The sequence below is a fragment of the Gossypium raimondii genome, chromosome 7 (genome assembly GCF_025698545.1).
Source record: "Gossypium raimondii isolate GPD5lz chromosome 7, ASM2569854v1, whole genome shotgun sequence".
Classification (NCBI taxonomy): Eukaryota; Viridiplantae; Streptophyta; class Magnoliopsida; order Malvales; family Malvaceae; genus Gossypium; species Gossypium raimondii.
In genome coordinates, this window is record NC_068571.1 from 29,354,884 (window position 1) to 29,373,801 (window position 18,918).

Sequence of the window (18,918 nt, forward strand, 5' to 3'; positions counted from 1 at the left end):
GTCCCCTTTACCCACTATTTTTTTTAATATCAAGTTTAACCACTTTACCAACCAAGCTTGCAATCTCCTCTAAAATCTTATTTTGGTACAGGAACCCCTGCAGGCCCAAAAAATGGATCCAAGCCAACACATCACAAGGGAATGGTCTTGACGAGTCAAAATCCACTGTCCACGGTTGGACTATGAGATAGTGTCCAAACACTATCTAAAGACCTTATGTCAATGCCACATAATAATCGACCCTACTCTGGAACCGAACTAGATAATATCCATTTTCCACATCCATTAGGCGAAAGGATTGAATAGGATTCCAAAGACTAGTAATACGATTATGCAAAACCCCATAACCTATATTGCACCCTAGCAACTTGACCACCACAATGGACTCCATTTCTTTTACTAGAATTTTGTTAATGCGATCCGAGAAGTCAATGGCAAGAATACCATTAATGTTGGATCTAAGGATATCACCATCCTCAATCACTAAGTCAAGATTAGTGGCACCACCAAGAGAGTTAGAAATCGACCCTCCCAAAAGTTTGTCTTTCCATGAAACTCCGCTTACCGAAGCCGAGTCAACCACCATATTTGCCAAAGAGCCATCACCTCCATCCTTAAACTGAACTTTTTTGGTGTTACGATCAATGATAGAGTCCTCTCCCTCGCCAATCCGATCACCGGACAAAAATTCAACGCCGTTCATTACTTTTTTTTAAGATTTTATTTTAATCAATGATTTTTAAATTTTTTTATATTATAGTATCGTTATAATATTTAATTTCATCGTGACTATTATTTTTACATTAGTAGCAAGTAAACACATCATCTATCCAAATCCATCCTAATACTTTTAAAGAAATAATTCAATTTCAATTCTTAAAGGTTACATTAGTAGGAGGGTTATATCCAAATAATTAATCTCTTCAATTACTTCATATATTAATATATATTGCGGTGAAGTTTTTAAGACTCGGGAGTAGAGTTAGAGGTTGATAAGTGTCTTACAAAATATTAAAAGATTAAATATTTTAAAAGAATAGACACATGACAATTTTTAAGATTGTTTGTGGAATAAAAATATATTGTCGATGTACCAAATACTAGCTCATTTTAAATTAATTAAGTAATTCTTCCATTTTAAATGAATTAATTTCTTAAAACATTTTTTGAAGTAATATTTTATGTATTAAGTAATTTTTCAAGTTTTATTAATTACTTTTAAAATATTTTCATGTTTTAAGTAGTATTTTATGTATTAAGTAATTTTTGCAAGTTTTATTAATTACTTTAAAAACATTTTCACGTTTGATGTATTAAGTAATTTTTCCATAATTTATGAAGATAGTTTCATTTTTTAATAACATTTCATGCATTAAGTTTAGCCATTAACGTTGATATATTTGGTCAATTTAGCTATTATTATTTTTTGAACTAAATTTGACCATCCCAACTTTTAAAAAGAATCGAACTTGACTATCAAACTTTTAAAAATAGTTGAACTATTTTTTAATGGAAACACTAAGACATTAAATTTTTAAATATAGAAGCTTGTATAGAAACTCACATGTACTTCATGCTATTTTTTTTAAAATTTTATTAACTTTTATATTTTTAAAATTTGAAATTTTTATTTTTTGAATGTTTTTATAATTTTAAATTATTTGTTGGCATGACATATAAGACAAATAGTGTCATGTTAGCATAAAGTACATATGGAATGCCACGCCAACATCGTTAAAATATAAATGTTTTAGTTAGCATTTTCGTTAAAAATGCAGTTTGGCTCTTTTTGAAAACTTAAGGGTAAATTAGCAATATATGAAAATTTTGGAAGATAATGGGGAAATAGGTTGGTTTTTTTTCGATATTTAGGGAAGTAGTCTAATTCTAGAGAGTGAAATAGAAACGTGTCTAGCAGGACGCTTTTTCGTCCAATTGTAACTTCTCCCAATGGTCAAAAAATTCAACGACAAAATTTTTTCCAATGGCTAAAAATAGCTAGTTTATTTGCTATATAAACTCAAGTCATTTTCTTTATTTTGCATTCAAATCTCATTCTCCTAATTCTCTCAATTTATTTATTCTCTCAACTATTTAGTTCTCAATTTTTCATTCATTTTCTCTCAAAATATTGTTGTTTTAATTTTATATTTCTTAATTTCTTTGTTTTAATTGATTTTTATAATGACAATTCCGCTTATTCGTTTGGATGACAAACACATTTCCGTCATCCCATTGCAAATGGTAAGAAAATATTATTAAATTTTTTAATTTTAATTAAGTTCATTATTAAGTTGTTAACATTATTAAATTTATAATTTTTTATATTTATATAATCAAATCGAAGATCAGATTTTAGAGACATACATACACAATGTAATTGCGAGGGCATTGCGTATTATTGAACAACACTTGCAAGAGGCGAGATTTGTGCACATGTCACGTATGTTCGGAGGGACTAAATTGGATCCCGCACTTATCAGTATTTTGGTAGAAAGATGGAGACCCGAGACACACATATTCCATCTTCTATGCAGTGAGTGTACAATTACACTCGAGGACGTAGCTTTACAACTCGGTTTACCGTAGATGGATTAACCGTTATGGGGGCATTGGGTGTTGGCAATTGGAGCGCAATTTGTGAGCAACTATTATGCAAGGTGTCAAATAAGTTTTTTGGTAGTCAGATAAAGATGAAATGGTTGGAAGAAAATTTCAATTATATCGAAAACTCCGCGAGTGCCGTTGAAAGAGAACAATACTCCCGAATATTCATCCTGAAGTTAATTAGAAGTCTCCTAATGTCTAATAAATTCCAAATTTTGGTACATTTAAGGTGGTTACTATAACTCGTCGACTTGAAAGAAGCGAGGGGACATAGTTGTGGATTAGTTGTGTTGACGACATTGTACCGAGAGATGTGTCGGGCGACGCAACTACAAAAAATTAAAATTTGTGGTTGCATACTTCTTACCCAGTCATGGGCATGGTACGAGCTACCATTTTTACGTCCCTGAGTAAACTGTTGGAAAAATGAGTTTGAAAAACGCAGCGAAAAATAAATTTAAGTAAAAACCAAAGTTTTTAAAATTTTTCCAAAACAAGATCTTGGTTGTGATATCAAAATTAATAAACAATTAATCTTAATTGTACATTTTCGATTCATCTAGGATGAGCGCTTGGACCGAGTAGTCTTCTCCGCTATCCTCAAGCTCACATCTGCCGAGCATGGGCTCGCTTTGAATCAAAAAAAATTTCACAAAACTTACCAGTGGGGTAATTTTGCAATTCCTCTAAACTTTTAGGTCAAGTTGTAAATCAAAAAAATATCTCTAGAAATTTTCTGAAATAATCTCTTTAGAGAATTTTCTCTCTACAACTTTCTCTTGAATTCAAGTGTTTGTAAATAATGACTCAAGACTCTCTTTATATATGGAGAGTTTAGAGAGTTCAACTATGATTAAACTTTAATCACTTTAATATTAAATTAATATAATATTCATATTAATAAATATAAGATTAAATTTAATATTAAATCTTATTAAAGAATAGAATGTTTATCTACAAGATAAACATTAAATTAAATTTAATATTAAGATAATCACTTTAATATTAAATCAATAAAATATACTTAAGATAAGTATTAAATTAAATTTAATATTAAACTATTAAAATAATATTATTTTTGGAATAATGAATCTGAAATCAAATTCTCAGGTAGAGTCCCAGTAGGAGTGTAACTCTTCCACTGTTCAACCACCAACGACCAATTGCCGCTAGCCACCGGGACACCGTTGCTGCAACCACCGATACCGCCGTGTCTGATGATGCAGGTGCGACACCCTTACGGCACCATGAGCCAACCCGACTACTTTTGGTTCGGTTCGGGTCAATAACGAGCTGACTAATCCAGTCTAGCCATCGGTTAGACCGTCGGCCTGATTTCACATACCAGGCCCGATTTGACTAGTTTTTGGGTCTTGATATCGGTTTTGGGCTCCTAGGCCAAATTTATGATCTCAGGTCTAATTTTCAAATTCAATTACCCATTGGGCCAATTGTCTGACTTTAAAATTAATTTCGAAAAATATCATATTAATTTTAATTGATTTGATTAATTTAATTTTACTTGATCAAAATTAATTTTTCCAAAAATCACTTAGATTTTCCAAATTAATTTTTCAAGAAAATTCTTTAATCAAATTCTCTAGTTGAATAATTCTCACGACCACCTAATTTAATTCCACATCAAATAAATCAACTCAATTAAATTATTCTCAAACTCGTAAAATTTTCTTCTGATTCAAATGCAGTTCTATCAAGCTTTTGTTAAGCTTGCGGAGGGACCAATCGGACATATACAATTAGGCTCTAGTGATTGCAATTATGCCCAGAAACATCATTCCGATAATTCGCAATTACTTAATCATGAAGTTAGTCCACAAGAAGTACCATGATTGAAAACTCCTTATTGTATACTCTTTACAAAAACAATTCATCCAACTATTTTGTCCAATGGCATCGTCATGTGTGTGTTACCCTCATATGATATCCTTGATTCCTTTGAGTTAAATACGTTCATTCAATACAATCCCATTTTATCTCATTGTCTCCATTGTGTCTTCTTAATGATTAATATGATCACTATTAACAAATGACTATGATAAATTACTCATTCGAGAACAAGCAACCCGTGGTCACGTTCCATATTTATCAATCTACACAATGTCAATAAGAGGATATCATTAACTCTTTAATTGAGCTATGAATTCCACTGTTGCTAGTAAAATCATGCCATACACAAGTCATGTACCCAACATATCGGCTATGGACTCGATCATCTTTAGAGCACAAGCCTCCACTTATATCAAAGCACATGAGTTGCATATGCATGGTCAGTGACTGACTCAAGATTTAGGTAAATCACATCATGAACGTCACAAGTGAATTAATTCACAAATGGATTCAGAATTAATTCATTTTGGGTCCAGTCCAATGTACCATTCTACCAATGAATACATCTATGTCTCTACTCATGGAGTCAACTGCTCCAATAGCCAAGACTAGCCATCTCACTAATTGGAATTGTAGACGACATAATAATCCTTCTCAATATTTGAATCAAATTCTAATTTTGATTCTTTTATGGGATTACAGACTCATTTAGATTATCTACTGAAGTAAGTTATCTTTCTCGCAATGTAAGCGTTCTTTACAATGCCACTTATCTTCAGTTTGAACTTTAGACAATCAATGAACTAATATTTGCTTGTCACAATTTCACTATGCATGTAAAATATAAAAGACATAAATAAAAAGGACATAATAGTGAAATGTGAAAATAACTTTATTTATTTATTCATCGTTCAAATTAATAGAAAACATTTACATGTTTACTACAATATAGACACATTTCCCAACAATAACACCCTTATTCTTTCCCACTCGTAATAAGGTAAATTCATTTGATAATATAGTTATCATAATATTTTTTTCATTATTATATTTTGTAAATAACATACTATTCGAATAGGTGAAACAATTAAGTGAGTCATGTGGGTATAGCGAACAAGCTTGAAGATATTTGACTACTGTTAGATCAACGATCAGAAGCCAATGTTAATTTTTGAAATTTTAAATTATATAATATTTACATAAATATTTGAAATTTTATATTAGGTACTTAATAAAATTTATAATTTCGTATTATAGTTTGAATGGATTCCATACGTTGATCCGAGAATTCAAGAATACATCCCGACTGAATTTTTGGCTAATCGCAATATCTGGCATGTCAAGGTGCTATTGATAATTATCGCGATGTTCGAGATGCACGAATCAGATCGAGTGATGTGCTAGTTTGGGTTTAGGCGAAATATTTGGCTCCTATAAACGTGTTATCGTTTATAGTAAAAATATCAAACAAAAATATATTAAATTAAATGACGGTGTCCACAAGCGTACAAGTCAAATTGTAATATAGTAAAGTTTACAACAAAATATTGGTAAGCATTCTGAGGATCGTACCCAAGTGATTGCAGATTAGAGAAATTATTATTATATTAATTACAGAAAATAATTACTAATCTAATTAAGTCACGAATTAGTAGTGTTAGTCCAAATTAATAGATTTATTAAACTAATTAAATTATCAAATGAATTAGTAGGGCTCTATCAATCTGAGTTAGGTGAACTTTAATTGCCTACAAAAGGTCACCACTGAATCTCTAAACTTCAATGTTTACAATCCTGAAGGCAAAGATCGGGAAAAGTTCTAAAGGGAATGGAAGCAATCGACCAACTTCTTCATTTTCATTGAGCCAGAGATAGAGGAGGAGAATTTGGAATATTTAATTGATCTTGAAAAAGTCCCTAGAGAATGCCCTTGGACAGAGGAAACCCCTACTGACCCAATTGATCAGCTTGCATAGGAGGGAAATTGAAGACCTTTTCCTTTTCTTGTATTTAATTTCTTTGTTCAGTTTGTATTATTTTCCTTCTTTAGTAATGAAACTATCATCTTTCTTTCCAAATGTTTGACTTACCACAATACTAACGGTGTATTAGAGCATTTGCCATAACTAACTTATTTAACTTACCTGAGAGACTAAGCCAAACCCGGCGGATCATGCATACAGGGCTGACCCTATCTTAAATTCTAGAGAACTGGTGAAATCAAAAGCTCTGATAATAATTAACTTGTAACACCCTATATTCAATCCGATTTACCGGACTCAGATATAGGATGCCCCAAACATAAATACCTAACAGAATTTTTCATTAGGCGAACACTAAACTGAACATACTTCTTATTAGTTTATAATCTTTCTAAGTCAAAAGATCTTAAAAGTGGCGTTTACTAAATACAATTTTTTTAAAAAAGTTTAATATATTACAACTTAAAACTTTATCCAAAAATGCCCCTCTGTATGCATAATATCGCTCTGCCATCTTGGCGCATTCCTAGCTTAGTCCCTCTTGGCATACTAGTTCCAATTCTAGAATCCTGCATCACAAATAGACGCATGTAAGTTCAACAAAAATTAATGATTCTCAACCATTATTACCTTTAGCTGGTGTTGTTGAATTCATTGACTTAGGAATTTCTAGACTTTCTTTCAGACTTTAGAGGATATGTTTCTGATTCCTAGTGGATAACTAGACGCCAACCTCTAACTTGACCACCTTATACGCATTTCACTCTATTGGAAGATCACAAGCTTCCTACCTTATAGGGACTCCTATTTCTCAATCGCCTAGAGATAGAGGTTGGATACATTTCTTGGAATGATAGGCATACAGGCTCTACTCTCGATGGATTCTTACACTGGCTCTAGCAGTTGTTATATCGCTAGTTACATCATATCTTTAAATCGACCCAGATGACGAACTTGATTCGATGAAGGAAATATCTTAGATTACCCAATAGAACTCAGATGACTTTGATACAAAATGTGAGAACTTCCAAAATTAGTGGACACTTACACCACCCATAATTACATATATGCCAAGCTCTCTTTTTGACTTAGCGAATAACTATGACGGATTCATCAGTCAAGTACACTACCAAAAACTCTTTCAGAAAATGCCTCAAAGGCATACCCAGATCTTGCCACAAAGGTGGATTATTAACTCGCCACTTAGGTGTGACAGAATTCGCCTGATAGGCTTTCCAAACATTATGACACATAGGTTTTTCAGGTAGCATGCTACAAAAGCTTTACGGTGACTTGCCACAAAAGCTTTATAAGGGACTCACAATAGAGGCTTCCCAAATAAATCGCCTCAAAAGTTTTATAAGGGAATCGCTACAGAGGCTTCATGTAAACTGCTGTGTTTTACGATATGGATTTGCCTAAACTCATCATCACTTGAAGTTTGCCTATCATCGTCCCCGGGACACGCACAAACCCTAGTAGACGATTGTTGTAACACCTCAAATCCGGTCTAAACATTATGACCAAATCTGGCGATGTCACATTGTAACACCCCTTACCCATATTCGATGTCGGAATAGGGTACGAGGAATTACCAGAACACATACACTTATAAACATGTTAAACCGAGTTATAAAGTTTCATTCAAATTTAAACTCTTCAAATTTTTAACATGCTTTTATAAATCTTCACGTTATAACTTCAAAATACTATATTTGTAACAAATAGGGCTTCTGAGACCCAATACATACTCATGCAATTCAATACTTCATTTCCATTTCATTTAATTCACGATTCTCATGTTCACAATTCAATTCAATTTCTCAATCCAATATACATTTCAATACCACAATAATTCATTTAATTCAAATCATATCATTTGCAATTTCCATTTAATTCATGTACAATTCAATTTCATTAAGTTCAATACTAATACATATGCATATCACACAAGATATAAATATTACACTCAACCATAGTCGCAAGCTAGTCTTTTTGAAGACTAACCACATGATAAACCATTTTAATAAAGATTACAAACTTTAAACCTTACCACCCTTTTATGATCACAAACATATTTCCATCTAGACATTTACAATCTCAATGCATAATTTTATAAATTTAATGTGGCGTAATCCAGCCACAACTTGGCCAAAGCCTAAGCATACACACCAAACATGCTAGCCAAATAAACATATAGTATAAGCATTACAAGCATGGATAAACACCACATTTATTTATGTATCAAACTTATCAACATGAGTTAATTCATAAACCATTTCTGACATTGCTACATACCAAATCATATACCAAGTATACCACATACACATACTGTGAAACTTTATTTTCTCACATGAACTTTAACTATAACTAATAATCCACAATTATAAATATCATTTCTTTTCAATCGTTTATTGATTATAATCGAGCATATGGCCAATTATACACAAATCATTCATATGTTCTTCCAATTTTCCTCCTCCGCCTCCTCTCCATTCCACATCCTTAATGTGTATAACACACTTAAACAACATTAACTACAATTTCACTATTCACTCACATGTATATTCAAAGCTGTCTATTCGAGTCAGAGGCACTAAATTATTTTTACCTGGAGCTACAGAACTCCAAATTAAGATCTGTAAATTTTCCTCAAAACTATATTTACATATCTTCTTACCATAAAATTTTCAGAATTTTTGGTTTAGCCAAATAGTACAGTTTATTCTTTAAAGTTTCCTCTATTTCACTGCTCGACAGTTCTGACCTCTCTTCACTAAAAATTAATTATCTCATTGTACAGAATTCGGATATTGTTTCCATTTGTTTCTATTGAAAATAGATTCACTGAGTATTCTAAACATATAAACTTTATCCCATAATTATTTTTTTACAATTTTTTACAATTTTCCAAAGTCATAATAGGGGATTCCGAACTTATTCTGACTCTATCTAACTAAACTTCAAATATCTCAAAATATATAACTCTTTTACTTTCTCTGTTTCTTTTATGTGAAAATAGACTCATTCAGCTTCAATTTCATATATTATTCAGCCTCTAATTCAATCTCCACCATTTTTGGTGATTTTTGAAAGTCACACAACTGTTGTCATCTAAACTGTTTTATTGCTAAATGTACTCTTTCATAATTTCACTTTTTCACTTTCAATCACAATTCAATTCAAAATTCACTTTTCCATTTCTAAGTCGATATTCAATTCAATTCCACACCTATATTCATTATTCAATTACACTTAGTCAATTTCTCGATGAACACTTCGGAATAATAACAAATACTCGGTGGATTCAGCACATAGCAACCACCTTATTAATCAATGATGTCCGGTGGAATCAGCACATAGCAACCACTTTACTAAACAATGATATTCGGTTCACATAGTAGCCTGCACATAGTCCTACACATGTGACCATTACCATTCGATACACGTAGTAGCCTGCACATAGTACTACACACGTGATCGAAACTATCCGGTACGCATAGTAGCCTGCGCATAGTACTACACATGCGACCTATTATTCCGGTACACGTAGTAGCTTGCACATAGTACTACACATGTGACCATCACTTTCACTTTTACATAGTGGCCTACACACAATCCGTGCCACACATGTGATAATTTATGTCATTTCATTCGTATCCCTTTTTATTTCAAAGGTTCATTCGAGAATTTTTCACTTTTTCTCACTTTTCTTTTTATCGATCAATTTCAATTTCTCATCTTTCTTGATTTATAACAATACATTAACTTATATAACCTTCACACTATTCATTCCAGTCCAAAAATCATACTTTAGAAAAATTATATTTTTGCCCCTAAAGTTTCACAAAATTACGATTTTGCCCCTAAGCTCGTAAAATAATTTTTATTCAATTTCCTTACATTTTAGGCCTAGATGAACCATTTTCATAACTATAGCAGTCCACAATACTCACTTATTCACACACTTGTGACATATTTTATAACTTTTACAAATTAATTCTTTTAGGCATTTTCATCGAAAATTACTTAGTACAAATCGTTTATCACACTCCAAACATTCATATTCTTCCATAAAACGTCAAAATACATGCATATCATTCATGGGTAAATTTTTAAACATAAACCCTAGTTCAAAACAATGGTAAAAATAGGTAAATCTTATTACGAGGATTTCAAAAAAGTAAAAATCATTAAAAACGGGGATAGAACGGAATTACAATCGAGCTTGGAAGCTTGAAAAACCCTAGTCATGGTTTCTCCATGCAATTTTCGGCCTAGGGGTTGAAGATGGACAAAAATTGGCTTTTAATTTTGTTTTTAATTCATTTTAATAACTAAAAGACTAAAATGCCCTTAATGAAAAACTTTGGAAACATGCCTAACCATACCCATTTTTGTCCACCAACTTAACCAATGGTCTAATTCCATATAAAGACCTCCAATTTAAAACTTCATAACAATTGGACACCTCTAACATATAGAACTCAACTTTTTCACTTTTTACAATTTAGTCCTTTTGACTAAATTGAGTGCCCAAACGTCAAAATTTTCGAACGAAATTTTCATGAAATCATTTTGTGAAATCGTAGACCATAAAAATATAATGAAAATAAATTTTTTTTCTCGTCGAATTTGTGGTCCCGAAACCACTATTCCGACTAGCCCCAAATTCGGGCTGTTACAATTGTGGCTCATCCACCATTTCCAGAATATGTTATGGTTATGGTCTTTTCATATAATTGCCAAATTGGTCTTTTATCGTGTTTACTGTCCCGACTGGCTTCATGTTTACAGTCCCGACAGGCTACATTTCTCCATATTGGCCTTTGTGTTTACTGTACCAGTGAACATCATCATAACACCACCACGGGGTCCATTATCGTATCACATACTTTCCCGACACTCCGTTTGCACCAACCATACTTTATCATGCATTACTAGGATAACTTAATAGACACATTTACATAGATTTCATTCGTATTCTTAATAGGATCTTACTTCCCAACCCATGATCTCCCACACATGCTTACCACATATCATTATTTTCATGCAGCACATCATACATACATACATACATACACACACACACATATATTTTTTTAAATTTGTTTTTAAATTGTTAAAAAAACATTTATTTTAATATTTTTAGTAATTTTGATGTATTATATTTTTTTAAAAAATAGTATAAAAAATTAATACGAGTGGGCCGATGCTAAATGTTAATATTTTTATCTAGATCAAGTTTAAGCAAAATTTTAAATTCATTTTTGAGTCGGACTCAACCTAAGAAATGTAACTAAATTTTTTATTTGGCCGGGCTGGCCATGGGAACCTCTAAAAGAAAGTGTAAGATATTAAGTTAAATAATTATGTTTTGGAGACGTGCAAAAGAAGAAAGGTTATTTATTTTGAAAGAATGCCAAATTAGGGTGCACTGATCCGAATGCGACTCTGGCGTTGCCTCTGCAATATATGTAATATTATTAATAGAAGAAGGAAGACGGATCACATGAGTTTTGATCCATACATTCCTCCACTATCTAATTATCTTCTATACGTCTATTTCATTGTACCATCCAAATTTTTTATACTAAATCTCAATATTTAATCATTATATTTTAATTTGACATAATTTACTCATCTATTTTTAGAATGTTCTAATCAAAAAATGGGCAAATTGATCTTTATACATTAAGTTAAAAGAACAAATTAATCCTTCTATTTAAAATTTTATCTATTTCTGCTGTTAAAGACTGGTCACTGTAAATCAAAATAAAGTACACATGGCATGTCACGTATAACTGTTTAGTCATTTTATCAACCACATCGATTTTCAACAATAAAAATGGATGAAATTTTTAACAGAAAAAATTAATGTACTCTTTGGTCTAAGCACAATTCACCCAATTTTTGAATAAAAAGGGCAAAATACAAACTGACTCCTACTATAGGGACCTCATTATATTTTATCTTTAAAAAGAAAATTTAGAATTTTAACCGAATTAGATAAAAGGATTAGCTATTAGACTAATATATACATTAAATTATGCTAAATGATAAAAAAATAACAAATATTATTTAATATAATGTTATAAATAGATTTAAAGAAAATATTGATATAAAAAATTAGAAGGAAAAAGAGTCTGTTTTTCAAGTGCTATAAGCATGAAAGTCAAAAACCATACCTGCTGCCCATCCTATTCCTACCTAAATCGGAGGACCCTCTTTTAAAAATAAAAATAATTCAGATAATGGTATTAGGCTCTCAGCTAACCTACGTCCCAACAAATTTATTTTTTATATAATATCCATTTTTTAAAATTAATACAGAATAATAATTTAAAATTATATGGTTTAAACTAATAATAAAATCTAAAAAATTTAAAATTTAAATTTTTTTGTTTTAATATGTTACAATTTAAGATTTAAAATTTAATTTAAGTGATATATACGTTTTTAAAAAAATCATAGAAGAAATTTAAAATATAATATAATTCTAATAAATTTAAATAATAATTAATTAAAATATATACTATATAAAAATTAATTTAATTTTAAATCATGAATTTAAATAATTTTATAAAATTATCCCAACAAAACAAATATTAAACCAGTTAAAGTTATGTCATTTGGAATTTATATGTTATCCCAAAACCAATCTATATAAAAACTTGTTCATTATTTAAATTTTAATTTTAATTCTAAATTTAAATGGATTTAAATATTAATTTTAATTTTAATAAAATATTCATAACACAATTTTATTTTTATTTTATATTTTAAACTTATTAATTTTAACATTTAGTTTAAAGTTAAAATTTTCATTTAAAATTTAATTTAAATAATACATTTTCTTATTTATCCTTTAAAAATATAGTTTAAAATCCCAACAATTTAAAAATTCAGAACACAATTTTAATTTTAATATTTTTATTTTAAACTAGAAATTTAAATTTATTAATTTTAGTATTTAGTTTAAATTTAAAAGTTTCATAGAAAATATATTTCAAATAATATGTTTTATTTCTCCTTTAAAAATATAGTTTAAAGTTTAAATTTTAAAATAAAACATAATATGATATTTATCATAAAGTCTAAAGATAAATAATATTTAATTAAAATATTATTTATCTTAATATTTAAATTTTTTATCCTTTCATGAAAAATCCATAACACAATTTTAATTTTAACATTTTTAATTTAATTTTATTAATTTTAATATTTAGTTTAAAGTTAACATTTTTCATAAAAATAATTTAAATAACACATTTTTATTTATGTTAAAATATAATTTAAAGTTTGAAATTCAAAATAAAACATATATAATATTTATCATAAAGATAAATAATATTTATACTTCCTCTATATTTAAAATGTGTATTCATATATCTTATTTACTGTATTGTGTCTTTAATATAAAATAGATTTAATAATAGTCGAGTTATATTTTCTTTAAAATTTATTTTTAATTTTTAAAATTTTTTATGTAATTTAACCTATCTTATGTAATAAATTTTAAATATTTTATTTATACCTACAACACTATCCATATTACAAACAAAAATTAGTGATTTTTAAAAAAGTCAAATCTATGCTTTTATATTATTTAAAATATTATTTCGTACCAAAATAAATTATTTAAAAGTCAATTTCTAAATTTAAAATTTTAAAATCCTTTTAAACTTTATTATAATTGTTTTATTTTTCAACTTTTCTTCCTGCATATATTATATTCATAATATTATAAATATATTATCTTTAAAAACTTAAAGTATATTTTTTATTCTGTTTATATCTTTTAAATATTATTTTATCAATAATCTCTATTTAAATAATAATAATTTTATAAACCGCATGAGTAACACGGGATAAGAAAATTAATTTATATATAAATTAGAGTTATTATTAAGTACATCATCAATGAAAAGAAATTTAATTTTTAATGGTCCTCTAACTTCATAAGAAAAGTCATTTTAGTTTTTCATTTAATTTTTCGCTTTTTTTTATCTCTTAAACTTGCGTTGTTTGTCAAATCACTCAATGAATGAAGAGAAAAGTTAACATCTATTAATTTTGCTAACGTGATACACGTGGACTGCTATGTTTAAAATTAATTAATTTTTGAAATATATAAAATTCAAAAATAAAAATAAAAAGTACAAAAATATTTTTCCTTTTAAAAATTTAATTTATTGTTAACGTGACATACATGTGGACTTTCACGTAGATGCCATGTCAGTAAAGTTAACAGACGTTAACTTTTCCATTCATTTTGGGATGATTTGACAAACAATGCAAGTTAAATGGGTAAAAAATGTGAAATTTTAAATGAAATGCTAAAATGACTTGTTTTGTAGAGTTGAAGAGTCAAATAAATCATTATGCCTTTTTTAAATAATATAATACGCTAGATATTTATATGACATAAGGATTTTTTTAATATATATTTTTAACGGTGGTAACTACGGTGAATTTTTAAAATGAGAACCCAAATTACCTAATACACAAATTGATTAATCTTAATAACCCTTGCTTTTCATTCCTTTTTTTTCTCAAAAAAGTAAAATTATCCAAAAATGTTCACCTTGCTAATTTAATTATAGAGTGAAAAGAAATAAAAAGAGAAAGGTTGGATGTTGTTGGTTTTATTTTAATAAAGTAAGATAAATACAAAACCTAGGACTCATAACCATTTATTTTAATTTAATGGATTAGATACATATAATTTTAATTCTCATTTTAAAAGTTGTCTTTGCCACCATTTTAACTATTCAAATACTAATTTTTTTAGAGTACATTAATTAATTAAGAAGATTAAATTTGGCTAGCTACCGCCTGCCTTTTTCTTCTGTCCATCAATTCTCTATTTCTTTTTTTTTTCTCATTCACTCTAGGTGCCTTCTCTCTTTTCAGTTTGCAAATATATTTTGTGGGTATTTTTGTTATCTTCACAAGTTGTGATGGACAGATGATGATGCTATCATCATTAAAACACACCGACTACCAGCAGTTTTTTTTAGAAAGTGGGTGGCTCTTCATTGGCTTTTTAATCTGTTTTTGTTTTGAGAGTATTTCAGAATAATAAATTATTCATGAGTTGGTTTGGACTCCTGTTGTCTTAAGGTTTATATGTTTTTTTGTTTGTTTTATCATTGTTTAATGTCTTCATTTTGTGGGTATTTTTTGTTTGTTTTTGCCTACTCTTGTAGTACGCTTTTTAGTTTTGCTTCTTCAAGTGATTTTAGGGTTAGTTTTGTTGTTGTCCTCTCTAGATTGGTGGATACTCGGTTCTTTTGCTGATTTATGCCCATCGCTTTGGACTATTTGGAGTTGATTTTCATATTATATTAAGTGCTTGCAATCACTCCAGAAATGTTGTGATAGAGCCAATTGTCAACGTGCCATAATGTTCTATTGATGTTGAGGCTGAAGTTTTTGTTGTGTTAATGGAGTTTGTCCTTCACTGCCTACAACGAGCGTTTATTATTTTTTTCCCTGAATTGTATGGTCTCATTCATTGAATGAATTAATGAATTTTCCTTAAAAAAAAGTTAGAAAATATAAATGTAATTTAGTTGGTAGTGTGTATTTTTTAAGGTTGAGGTTAGATTAAGAAACAGATTTTTTTTTTATTCACATTCGCTTTGACTTCATAAATACTATCTTAAAATATGAATCTAAAAAGAATTAAATATCTTAAAATATCAGAATTTATATATATACATAAATACTATCCCTAATCTCACCACATGCATGATGAAAGATTTAGGCATCAATTTAGATGCCAAACCACCATCTCATAGTGAAAGATCAATGAATGGTATTAGTGTAGGACCATATCCATTGTTATTTTTTGAATATTTAAAATTAACTTCACTTAATTTCTTTATTATTCGTATTATTTTAAAGGTTAATGTAATATTTATTTTCTAAAATTATATTCAATTATCATTTTGGTATTTAAAGAATTTGCGATATTTGCTTGAAAGTGATAATTGGTTTTGAATTTTTTTCTTATATTTTATGTATTTTAAAAACAAAAGTATACTTTTAAATTTTGTAAACTTTTGAAGATTTCCATTTTTTTCCGATTTTCTAAATTTTTGAGATTTTTTGAAGTTTTAACATTTTTTGTATTTTATTTATTTTGAAAAATAAAATATATTTTTAATTTCTTAAAATTTTGAGGTTTTATTAATTTGTTTGACATTTTTTATATTTTAAAAATAAAAGTAAATATTTTTAATTTTGTGAACTTTATATATTTTATGATTTTTATTTTTTTCTTTTTCTGAATTTTTTTAAAATTTATTCAAAAGAAAGTATAAATAGGGTGATGCGGTATGCTGAGAGTGGTTATGTCATTCTTTTTTAACATCGTTAGGAAAATTTAATAATGGGTTGGAAACTTTAAGTATCAAAGTGATACAAAAATTCTTTAAATATCAAAGTGATAATTGGGTACAACTTTTAGGACAAATAGTACATTAACCCTTGTTTTAATATTTATGGATATTCAAATTCGCCACAAATTTATTAAATTATTTTTAAACAATCAATTAATAAAGCTAATATATAATTGGTTTTAAGATCGAATTATCTTTTATTAAAATTAAGTTTAAATTATCTTTTAAATATAGATTTGGATATAAATATAATGAAAATCAAAATTAACCCAAAATGGTTTAAATAATTGATATCCGACATGGATAATATATTTAAGGTTAAAATATGTCAGCAGTCTTCATAAATTTGGAAATTACTTTTATTTTGGGTAAGCTATACAAATAGTCATCCAATTATGTCCGTCTTCTTGTTTTGGTCACCCATCTTTTAAAATTTTCAATATAAGCAATAATGTTAGGATTCGTTCCTGATTTGGTCACCGTCATTAAATTGATAACGAAAATAATGATATGTTCTTTTTTCTAACGATATAATAACACATTTAATCCTCAATACTTACATATTTTATTAATTTGATCTTAATTCTAAATAGTTCAATAAATTTAACCCTTTGCATTTACAAATTCCATCAAATTGATCCTTAAACTTCTTTAAAAATGAAAAAGAAAAGGAGGAATAAATTTACTTTTTTCAGTTTTCAAAATTCGAATTCAAAATTTAGGTTCAACTGTTAATCATGTAAATTATTTTGTTAATTTCAGGTTCTTTACAACATCATTACTACTAAATGAGTTTTTTTAATTTCAAAATATCACACAAACAAATTTAACCCAAAAAATAACAAGATTGAAAATTGAACCTAAATTTTGAAATCTAAAAAATAAAAAATTAAATTCGAAAAAAAATACAATAACTAATTTTCAAAATTTTGAAGAGTAGAACATATTTTAACTTAAATTTAATAAGGAATTTATAAAAATAAATGGAATACTTATTAGAAAATGAGTATAATTAATAATTGTATAAAAAAATGAATTTAAAAGTAGAAAAAGGGTTTGTTACTAAGCTACCTTCTTCACTCTTCACCTTCCTTAAGGGTCCACTGCCCCACATCCGCTCCTTTCCTTTATTATTATTATTATTTCTATAAATTTTTAGATTTAAAACATTAAATATTTAATTAATGAAAAGTGCAATTATTTAAAAGTATATTTTATTAAATTATCATTGTTTTAATTTTTTTTTTCTAATTAGTTCATTACTAATAGCAAAGGTTTTGCAAAATAATTATTATCTTTCAATATTTCTTTTTAATAATTTAATTATAGATTTTGATCATAATTTTTTTACACAATACTTAAAACTACTCATAATCCTTCCCCAACTCATAAATAAGAGGATAATGTACTTTAACGCACTCAAACCCATGTCCTACATTTATAATGCTCGTGCCAATCAAGTTAAAACTAATACTTACTACAATTACAAATATGAAGTTATAAATTCTTTATTAAACGGTGGGGATTGGGATCAATTGTATATATCTATACTATTATTTATTTAAGTCCCTCACTGAGTTAGTTTCACAAGTCAACCAAAAACAAATTCGGTTAAAAAAATTACGAAAACATCATTCCGTAATTAAAATAAGTTCTATTATTTTAGGGTACTTTAGTCTTTTATTTTAACAAAAATAATTAAAATATGCATATGGTGAGATTTGAACTCACATCAATTGAATTAATAAAACTTTAAATTTATCATTCAACCAAAACTTTGTTTTAATGTTTTTCATACGTTTTATTTTAATATGAACAATTTATTACCTTTATCAGTTGCATATCTATACTATTTATTAAGTGTTTTATTGAGTTGGTATCACCCTCAACAGGTCACCAACTCATTTAGGAAATTACAAAATGCTCTTCCATAATTAAAATAAATTATACTATTTGAGGGTATTTTAGTCTTTTCATTTTAACAAAAATGAATTAAAATATGCATATGGTGAGATTTAAACCCATACCAATTGAATTAGTAAAACCTTCATTTGATGCATTTTATACTTTTT